General features: G+C 40.0%; 1 pseudogene; it reads right to left on the bottom strand.

The window, feature by feature from the left end:
• LOC102186062 lies at positions 9,560–10,241 on the bottom strand (annotated as a pseudogene).

The following is a 10,951-nucleotide window of genomic DNA, read 5'->3' on the forward strand; positions in this document are numbered from 1 at the left end:
TGTGCTTCTTCCAGTCCAGCGTTTCTCATGATGTTCTTTGCATGTAAGTTAAATAATCAGGGTGACAATATACAGCCTTGACATACTCCTTTTCCTATTTGGAACCAGTCGGTTATTCCATGTCCAGTTCTAACTGTTGCTTCCTGACCTGCATATAGGTTTCTCAAGAGGCAGGTCAAGTGGTCTGTTATTCCCATCTCTTGAAGAGTTTTCCACAATTTATTGTGATCCACACAGTCAAAGGCTTTGGCATAGTCAATAAAACAGAAATAGATGTTTTTCTGGAACTCTCTTGCTTTTTCCATGATCCAGCAGATGTTGGCAATTTGATCTCTGGTTCCTCTGCCTTTTCTAAAACCAGCTTGAACATCAGGAAGTTCACGGTTCATGTATTGCTGAAGCCTGGCTTGGAGAATTTTGAGCAGTACTTTACTATCATGTGAGATGAGTGTAATTGTGCGGTAGTTTGAGCATTCTTTGGCATTGCCTTTCTTTGAGATTGGAATGAAAACTGACCTTTTCCAGTCCTGTGGCCACTGCTGAGTTTTCCAAATGTGCTGGCATATTGAGTGCAGCACTTTCACAGCATCATCTTTCAGGATTTGAAATAGCTCCACTGGAATTCCATCACCGCCACTAGCTTTGTTCATAGTGATGCTTTCTAAGGCCCACTCGACTTCGCATTCCAGGATGTCTCACTCTAGGTGAGTGATCACACCATCGTGATCTCCTTTACTTTATGGCAAATAGATGAGGAAACAGTGGAAATAGTGGCACACTTTTTTTAGGCTCCAAAATCACTGCAGATCGTGACTGCAGCCATGAAATTAAAAGACGCTTACTCCTTGGAAGGAAAGTTATGACCAACCTAGATAGCATATTAAAAAGCAGAGACATTACTTTGCCAACAAAGGTTCATCTAGTCAGTTCAGTTCAGATCAGTTGCTCAGTCGTCTCTGACTCTTTGCCACCCCATGAACTGCAGCATGCCAGGCCTCCCTGTCCATCACCAACTCCTGGAGTTTACCCAAACTCATGTCCATTGAGTCGGTGATGCCATCCAACCACCTCATCCTCTGTCGTCCCCTTCTACTCCTGCTCTCAATCTTTCCCAACATCAGGGTCTTTTCAAATGAGTCAGCTTTTCGCATCAGGTGGCCAAAATATTGGAGTTTCAGTTTCAACATCAGTCCTCCCAATGAACACCCAGGACTGACCTGCTTTAGGATGGACTGGTTGGATCTCCAAGAGTCTTGGGACTCTCAAGAGTCTTCTCCAACACCACAATTCAAAAGCATCAATTCTTCTGCACTCAGCTTTCTTTATAGTCCACTTCTCACATCCATACATGACTACTGGAAAAACCATAGTCTTGACTAGACAGCACAGGAGCTACCCCACATCAAAGGTCAGGGCGGCAGCTGAGAGGAGCTACCCCACGTCCAAGGTAAGGAACAGCGGCTGCCGTTTTGCTGGAGCAGCTGTGAAGAGATACCCCATGTCCAAGGTAAGAGAAACCCAAATAAAGTGGTAGGTGCTGAGAGAGGGCATCAGAGGGCAGACAGACTGAAACCATAATCACAGACAACTAGCCAATCAGATCACATGGACCACAGCTTGTCTAACTAAGCCATACCTTGTGGGGCCACCCAATTGGACAAGTCATGGTGGAGAGGTCTGACAGAATGTGTTCCACTGGAAAAGGAAATGGCAAACCATTTCAGTATTCCTGCCTTGAGAACCCCATGAACAGTATAGAAGGGCAAAAAGATAGGACATTGAAAGATGAACTCCGCAGGTTGGTAGGTGCCCAATATGCTACTGGAGATCAGTGGAGAAATAACTCCAGAAAGAATGAAGGGATGGAGCCAAAGCAAAAACAACCCTCAGTTGTGGATGTGACTGGTGATAGAACCAAGGTCCAATGCTGTAAAGAGCAATATTGCATAGGAACCTGGCATGTTAGGTCCATCAATCAAGGCAAATTGGAAGTGGTCAAACAAGAGATGATAAGAGTGAATGTCAACATTCTAGGAAGCAGTGATCTAAGATGGACTGGAATGGGTGAATTTAACTCAGATGACCATTATATCTACTACTGCGGGCAGGAATCCCTCAGAAGAAATGGAGTAGCCATCTTAGTCAACAAAAGAGTCTGAAATGCAGTACTTGGATGCAATCTCAAAAATGACAGAATGATCTCTGTTCATTTCCAAGGCAAACCATTCAATATCATGGTAATCCAAGTCTATGCCCCAACCAGTAATGCTGAAGAAGCTGAAGTTGAACGGTTCTATGAAGACCTACAAGATCTTTTAGAACTAATACCCTAAAAAGATGTCCTTTTCATTATAGAGGACTGGAATGCAGAAGTAGGAAGTCAAGAAATACCTGGAGTAACAGGCAAATTTGGCCTTGGAGTACAGAATGAAGCAGGGCAAAGGCTAATAGAGTTTTGCCAAGAGAACACACTGGTCATAGCAAACACCCTCTTCCAACAACACAAGAGAAGACTCTATACATGGACATCACCAGATGGTCAACACCGAAATCAGATTGATTATATTCTTTGCAGCCAAAGATGGAGAAGCTCCATACAGTCAGCAAAAACAAGACTGGGAGCTAACTGTGGCTCAGATCATGAACTCCTTATTACCAGATTCAGACTTAAATTGAAGATAGTGGGGAAAACCACTAGACCATTCAGGTATGACCTAAATCAAATCCCTTATGATTATACAGTAGAAGTGAGAGATAGGTTTAAGGGACTAGATCTGATAGACAGAATGCCTGATGAACTATGGATGGAGGTTCGTGACATTGAACAGGAAACAAGGATCAAGACCATCCCCAAGAAAATAATGCAAAAGAGCAAAATGGCTATCTGAGGAGGCCTTGCAAATAGCCGTGAAAAGAAGAGAAGTGAAAAGCAAAGGAGAAAAGGAAAGATATAAGCATCTGAATGCAGAGTTCCAAAGAATAGCAAGGAGAGATAAGAAAGCATTGCTCAGTGATCAATGCAAAGAAATAGAGGAAAACAATAGAATAGGAAAGACTAGAGATCTCCTTGAGAAAATTAGAGATACCAAGGGAACATTTCATGCACAGATGGTCTCACTAAAGGACAGAAATGGTATGGACCTAACAGAAGCAGAAGATATTAAGAAGAGGTGGCAAGAATACACAGAAGAACTATACAAAAAAGATCTTCACGACCCAGATAATCACGATGGTGTGATCACTCACCTAGAGCCAGACATCCTGGAATGTGAAGTCAAATGGGCCTTAGGAAGTATCACTATGAACAAAGCTAGTGGAGGTGATGGAATTTCAATTGAGCTGTTTAAAATTCTGAAAGATGATGCTGTGAAAGTGCTGCACTCAATATGCCAGCACATTTGGAAAACTCAGCAGTGGCCACGGGACTGGCAAAGGTCAGTTTTCATTCCAATCCAAAGAAAGGCAATGCCTAAGAATGCTCAAACTACCACACAGTTGCACTCATCTCACATGCTAGTAAAGTAATGCTCAAAATTCTCCCAGCCAGGCTTCAGCAGTACATGAACTGTGAACTTCCAGATGTTCAAGCTGGTTTTAGAAAAGGCAGAGGAACCAGAGATCAAATTGCCACACCCGCTGGATCATTGAAAAAGCAAGAGAATTCCAGAAAAACATCTATTTCTGCTTTATTGACTATGCCAAAGCCTTTGACTGTGTGGATCACAATAAACTGTGCACCAAAACTTGTACATTCTGACAGAGGTGTACAACGAAACTGATATAAGTGCCTAGTCAAATCACACTGGTAATAGTGATCTCCTGTTGTGAGTGTGTGAATTTTCTTTCTCTGTGACATTGTAGACTCCTTGAGGACATGGACCATGCATTGTTTTCCTGTGTATCTTCCCACAATGCTGGGAGCATGGCCACTGCTGAAGAACATTCCTTTTTCTTGTTTGATTATAAGATCTCTCAGAGTGGGGCCCAGGATATGAATTGTTAAAGGATATGGAGGGACTGAGAGATACACAGGTGGGTCATTCAACTCTTGCCACAGTCAGTGCTGTGTAATAAATAACCACAGACATACAACAATAATCATCTGTTCTTCATGTTTTTTGGAATCAAGAGGGATAGGCCAGACTTCTCTAGTGATCTTACCTTTGCTTACTCATGTTTGGGGGGTTGAGCTAGGCCCACTTAGTTGACTGCATGTCAGCGGCTCATTAATGTACTGGCAAACTAGCTCTGTTTCATAAGACTTTGATGTTCCTTCTGGGACCATCAGGCTAGTCAATGGAAATACTAAAGGACAAGTGGCAAGACCAGATGCAACAAGTCCATTCCAAGCCTCCATGTGCAATGGATTGGTCAAAGGAGAAGGAGCGTACAGCATAGTTACAGGGAAAAATCTGTGGATGCTAAAAAATGGGAAAAAGCGGTGTCATTTTCCCAAACTTCTCCAGTGGAATGTTTGTGTCTCTTCTGTGCAGAGCCTGCTCTGATGCTTTACTGAAGGTCAGTTCTCCTTGTTTATAATCTCGATCAGGATGTCTTTAAAACAGCATTACCACCCTTGAGTAAGCAAGCCAGTAATCTTGTTTGGAGGGAAAAAAGTTGCAGGTAAACAATCACATAATGCCACTTCATTTGCCATTAAATAGAAAAATATCACCTTATATTTCACAGACTTGACATCACTCAGATAATATGTCACCCTTCATTAAACTAGAAGATCAAATGCAGAAAACAAAATGTGTGCTGGTCAATAAGATTATCTGCTACCTGAACAAGGTTTGTGGAATTGTCAACATGATGTGTCTGAATTCAAGAGATTAAACCAAGAACTGTGACTGGAAAAGTGTTAGAAACACCGCAAATCTGCTTCAAATGACGCAGCATCTTATTGTCACTTGTGATTTGACCACTGGTTCTGTCTTTGTTACTTGTGCCGCTTAGTGAACTGTTGCAAAGCAAACCATGCAGTCTGTTGTGGAACTTAGAGAATCGTCTTGGGGCTGAAAAAGAGTTTCTGCTAAGTTCCTCGGCTTCTAGTAGGCCATCTCTCTGTCTAATAGATCTTATCTCCTAAAGAGCCAGGGAATTAATTATAGCATGTTTTAGCAGTCATAGATTTATACTTTTATCTGTTTATCTCTATCTATCTACTTTTCCATCTATCATATCTATATGTGTGTTCATCACCAAAATAATAGCTGAATTTCTATGACCATTTTTTCTAAATTAAGGTGATCTTTTTCCTTATTTAGTTATTTATTTGCTCTTATGGTAGGTGCTTGATTAACTCCTGACAAGTGAGATTGATCAGCAAGACAAATATTACATAAACTATAGTAAAAATTACTTTCCAATCCTGCTTTATTCTTACTCTGTTATGGGGTTTTAGGCCAATCACTTAAGATTCTTAGCAATAAAAGTAGACAACTTAGATATTTTAATAACAAGAGTTCTTGCCTATGTAGCCAAATAATAGATAAATATCTAAGGTAAACTCTGGGTAAATCAGATATATATTGATATCTGTATTTATCTATCTATCTAGATATATAGATACATATTTATTGTTGTTTTTGTTTATATAGGAGAAGGCATTGCATAATCACCCTGTAGGGTAAGTTTATCTTTTATTAAAGGTGTTATGCTAAGCTTTGCTTGATTTTCCGTTCTAAGAGGAAGGACATTGACTTGTAGGATAAAGAAAAGACAGTATAGACACAAACTAAAATGTGGCCTTATACACGTTCTGGAGTTCAGTTTCATCACCTTGTATTGATGGACAAAAATATAAATGAGGCAAATTGGGATTTGGATATAGCCAAAAGGTTTCTTTTGAGACTTTTCTACATGCTAAAGGAGAGAAACACTGAGAGAGGTGTAATAAGCTCATTTTCTGACAAGGGGAGACGTTTGAGATTTTTACATGAATGTGATTCTGATGGACCAGAGAATACAACCATTTTCCTGGAAAGTCAGGAGTGCTGGCGTTCCACAGCATTAAGGACCATCTCCCTCTTGCACACATGCAAACATATATGATTGACTTGTCTCTAGGCAACATAGCATCAATGGGAGCAGACTGGTTACAAAGCTAGGCCCTCAGGCGAGTGGAGGTTAAAAGCTCAATTTCACTTTCTCAAGTGGAAAATTCTGTGTAACTAACATCATAGCCTTTTGTTTAGTCACAAAGAAGGAATAATTGCTTTGGAATTTGGAATTTAGTTCCCCTATGTACTTTTTGGTAGAGCTTTGTAGCTAGGGCCACTTGCAGCAAAGAAGATATAGCAAACACTTGGACAAACTAAGTGGGCCTAGGATACCATGTAATTAAGAGAGGGGCAATGAGAGGAACAGCAGGGGGCCTTGCACTTTGGAGTAGCCCATATTAACCTTGGGGGAAGTGGAGATTATATTGGGAGTAATGCAGGTGGTGGAAAATGATTTCAGAATGTTTGTTTTCAACAGAGTTTGAATCTTGGTGCCTTATATGTGGATACATAAGCAATGCTTAGAAAAACACAGTGCTATGAATGTAGTAGTCAAATGATATCTTGATGGCAAAGCTGCTTATACGTACATACATTTTAAACTTGATTTCACTGCTGCAGTGGGACAAGCCAAAATTGAAGCACAGTTGTCTTCAGGACTTAGAAGTTTAAAAATTTGAGCTGCATTGTATTGTCCTAGAATGAAGTCATTCTTACAATGGCAAAAAGGAGAAAGCATGGGAAAATAGATCATTATTGCCTAGATTTATAATTTGATATTCACTTATTGCAAAGGTCACCAGGATGTATTCAACAAGAAAAGGGAATAACATATTTTTCAGGGGACATTCTGTGTAAGAGGAATAGTGTTCTATTTAATTTGCATATGGAAAAATTGGTGTCCTTGTTTCTCTAAAAAGAGAAATTGTGCCTAAATATAGGCTAATTGGTGGTGCTCAGAACATTTGATTGTGCGACTCATGATTTGGAACACCATTTTCCTATCAGAAAACTAGCTTGAGACCCTCCTATCGCTGAGAATGTGTTTAATTAGATGACAGGTTTTAATTAGATAGGACTATTTCGGCCTGCGTACTCTCGGTCTTTATCTCTCCATGAGCCATTTCCCTACAGAAGGATGCAGTAACCATAATTATTCCAGTCATCTTAAAGAAAATGTTTTGAAGTACAGTAGTTAGCTGTCAAAAAGAGAAGGCTAATTTCCAGTTATGAGAGCATTTTCCCAATGGAAATCTTCCTTTCATTCTGGGTAGACGTATTTGTGTTTGTGTTTTAGCTTCATTAGGTTCCATTTTCTCCTTCCTAGACAGATAATTTCTCTTGTAGCTGTTCAGAATGAAAGGAATTCCTCAATTCCAGAAATGTTTCCAGCTGTTTTCAGCTCTAGCTATAGTCTACATTACCTAAACAAGTACCTAAGAGCATGGCACATAAAAATCACCCAGCAAAAGCATAATAGAAATAAATAATTTGAAGAATTTCCCATAATATATGGAATTTTAATAGATGTAAAGAAAAAAGAGTTGGACATGACTGAGCGACTGAACTGAACTGAACTGAAAGAAAAAAATGGTCAAATATTTGGACAATTATGGATGAAATGAGCAAACTACTTTAGGATCCATCAGGTTGTTTACTCTGTTGATAGGTATAAGCTGTTTGGAACCAAACTCCCAGATCTTCCTATCTCCATATTTTCATGGGAAAAGGAGGTAACTGGGGTTTTCATTTGGTAATATCACACTTTTGTTTTGTTTTCTTTGAAGCCAGCCTATGACAATATCCTCCCTCTATATCCCCTATTAAAAAGTTTAAAGTCTCTGTGGTTCCCACTGTAAAGGAGGAAGGAGACTTGGGTACGTGCTTGTGAAAATAAGCTGGGCGTGTGGGGATGTACTATGTTTGAGTTTTGGCCCCTCGGCCTTTATCTTTTAGATGGAAATAGTCATAGCCCAATGGGGTTACTGGGCTAGACAGTTGAAATGGTGAAATTTTAGCATTAAAAAATTATACAAATACAGTCTTTCTTTGACATTATGTTAAAATTAGAGCATATATTGTTGAATTGATTATTTAGTGGGCTTCCCAGGTGGCACGAGTGATAAAGAACACTCCTGTCAGTGCAGGAGATGTAAGATACGTGGGTTTGATCCCTAGGTCAAAAAGAACCACTGAAAGAAGGCATAGCAACCCACTACAATATTCTTTTTTCGGTTGCTGTTTTTGAAAAGAACTGTTTATTTACTGAACCTGGGGCAGATCAGATACACAACCAATTTTAAATTTACATCTTTTAGCACAGTGTTGAAGTGTTTGGACACACACAGGCACACAATTGACAGGCAACAGTTGTCCTAGGGTAAAGCGCAGTCACCTTAAACTTGCAAGTATTTTGACCCAAGGTTGAAAAATTGTTTATCCTGAACATGAAAACCTGTAACACGTTTAAATTAATTATACAAAACTTGTTACTTGTAGTTTTCCCCTTGTAAAGATTAAACAAAAAAGAAAAGTACAAATAACCAATATGCATCAGTCACAACATAATCCTGGATCATCCCCACACCAAAACCAGATGCTCCTTGAATTTTAAACTCATCATCAGAGACCAAAAGAAAGTAATTTCATTTTATACAAAACAAAATTCACATGTGCCAAAAGAGAAAGACCCAAGAAAAACAAAAACCCTAGTACTGACAGTGATATTCAGTACCCTAATTAAACAGTGACCAAAATGCCACTGATAAAAAATAAATAGTGGTTATATATCACTGCAAAGAAATCCAAGAGGCTTTAACCCTTTGGCATTGGAAATCCAGGTTTTTCCAATTACGTGAATGCATATCTTCTACATGCCTAGAGTAGAGAAAGTGGATGTGCCAGCATAGAAAGAAAAAGAGCTACCATTTGCTGAAACATGTGGAGAACTGGCTTTAATAGACTTCTTACAAGGTTAGGCAGAAAACAAGAAAATGGTTATTAGTTGCTTGTGGCAACAATTTTAAATGGAGATGATTGAGTTCTAAGGTTCAAAGTGAAACTTAGGGGGTGGGGGGTAAAGGTTGTTGATTTAAGTCTTATCTTTAAAGCAAAAACAAGAGAGACAAACTGTAAAAGTACCAATCTGGTCACATACTCTAGTCACAGAGCTCTGCCATCAAGCTGGATAGAATATGTCAAGATTCGGATTTTTGTTTCTCAACAAAATGAATCTTTCTAATGACTTGAACTGCAGGATAAGGGATCCCAAGAATGCAGTCATTTTAGTAAAGTACTATCAGTAAAGTACTATCCTGAACAACCTGCGTTTTATTATGAAAACAAAAGGAAAGAAAACTAAGGACTCTACACCTATTATTATATTCAGCTTACAGTGTTTGAGTTTTGGAAGGGCCCAAATAATAGAGGCAGAATTCAAATATGAATTTATGCCAAACAAGTGTCAAATTTACACTATAGCTTTCCTAAAAAAGTGTTTTCCTCCCATATCTATTAATCCCAAAGAAACAAAAGCTGTGAAGATACAGTTTAGAAAATAAAAACATAGAAACGAATGACATTATTATGACCAAGATGTTTGGTAAACAGTGAATTATGAATTTGGGATTATGGGGAAAAGGCTTTTAAACAACCCTCCAGACTTCAAAGACTCTTTTCAGGCAGTAAATCTCTTCCAATGTCATGGTAACTAGAACAAGAACTTCAAAGAAGGACCAAAGGACCACTCTGCTGTTTGTGTTGTCTTTGATTGCTCTGTGTATTCTCTCTCCAACTTCCATGCATTCCTGTTCATGCTTCACAGCTGTCATCTCCACTGCCAGCTCATCAATCATTTCTTCTAGCTTGTTCTTGTGAGCTACTGTTTCCATGTCTTGTCCTTTGGGGTCTTCCCCGATATCAGTGGTGAACATCACTATCTTTGGGAGTCATGGTGGACATCGTATTGCCAAAACAAAACTTATATGTTCCGTCCATGTAAGCAGCAAATATGTATTTCCCACTGGACTCCCTGTCTCCTTTATAAATTACTTTATTATCAGGCCCTGTAATCTCCACGTCGATGTCCAGAAGCCACCCTCGGCCACCTCAAAGATGAGGCCCATCTTAGTGCTCGAGGAAGCATTCCTCGGAATGCGTGTCAGTGCTGACGAAGTAGCCCAAGGCCGTGGCCAGCAGGGCAGCCAGGAGCACCAGCAGCTCAGCGAGCGTCACCATGGTGGGGCTGGGGCCAAAGCCAGGACCAGGACTGCGGCCTCCAGAGCCACCGTCGTCACCACCACCACTGCTGCCTTCTAAGCCACCGCTGCCTCAGCTCCACTCCTTCCGGCTGTGCCACCCGAGAGGGCTTCAGTATTCTTGCCTAGAGAATGTCATGGACATAGAAGCCTGGTGGGCTACAGTCCATAGGGTCGGGAAGAGTCGGTCACAACTGAAGTGACTTAACACGGCAGGCATGCATATTATCATCTCATTCGCTAACCTGAAATTATCACAACATTGTTAATCAGCTATACCCCAATACAAAATAAAAAGTTTAAAGTTTGAAAAAAAAGAGTAAAACATAAGTCAGATAGTGTCCTTCTCACTTCTCTGCTTCAAAGCATCATCAAATTGCTCCCTGTGGTAGAGCAATTCAGAGCTAGCTCCCCAAATTCTTACCTCCTCATGTACACTCTGTATGATTATTTGGAAGAATAAGCCCTTGAGTATGAGCAGGATCTGTAAATAGGATGGGGTTTCTAGCATTTATTTCCTTCCATCTCTCTGCTTACATTATGCATCTGCTCTTGCATGTTGTACACTTTTTGCATTATACGTCCCTTATTGTTGTTCAGTCACTAAGTTGTGTCTGATCTTTTCAACCCCATGAACGGCAGCATGCCAGGCTTTCCTGTCCTTCATTATCTCCTGAAGTTTGCTCAAAT

This window comes from Capra hircus, chromosome 2 (genome assembly GCF_001704415.2).
Source record: "Capra hircus breed San Clemente chromosome 2, ASM170441v1, whole genome shotgun sequence".
NCBI classification, from domain to species: domain Eukaryota; kingdom Metazoa; phylum Chordata; class Mammalia; order Artiodactyla; family Bovidae; genus Capra; species Capra hircus.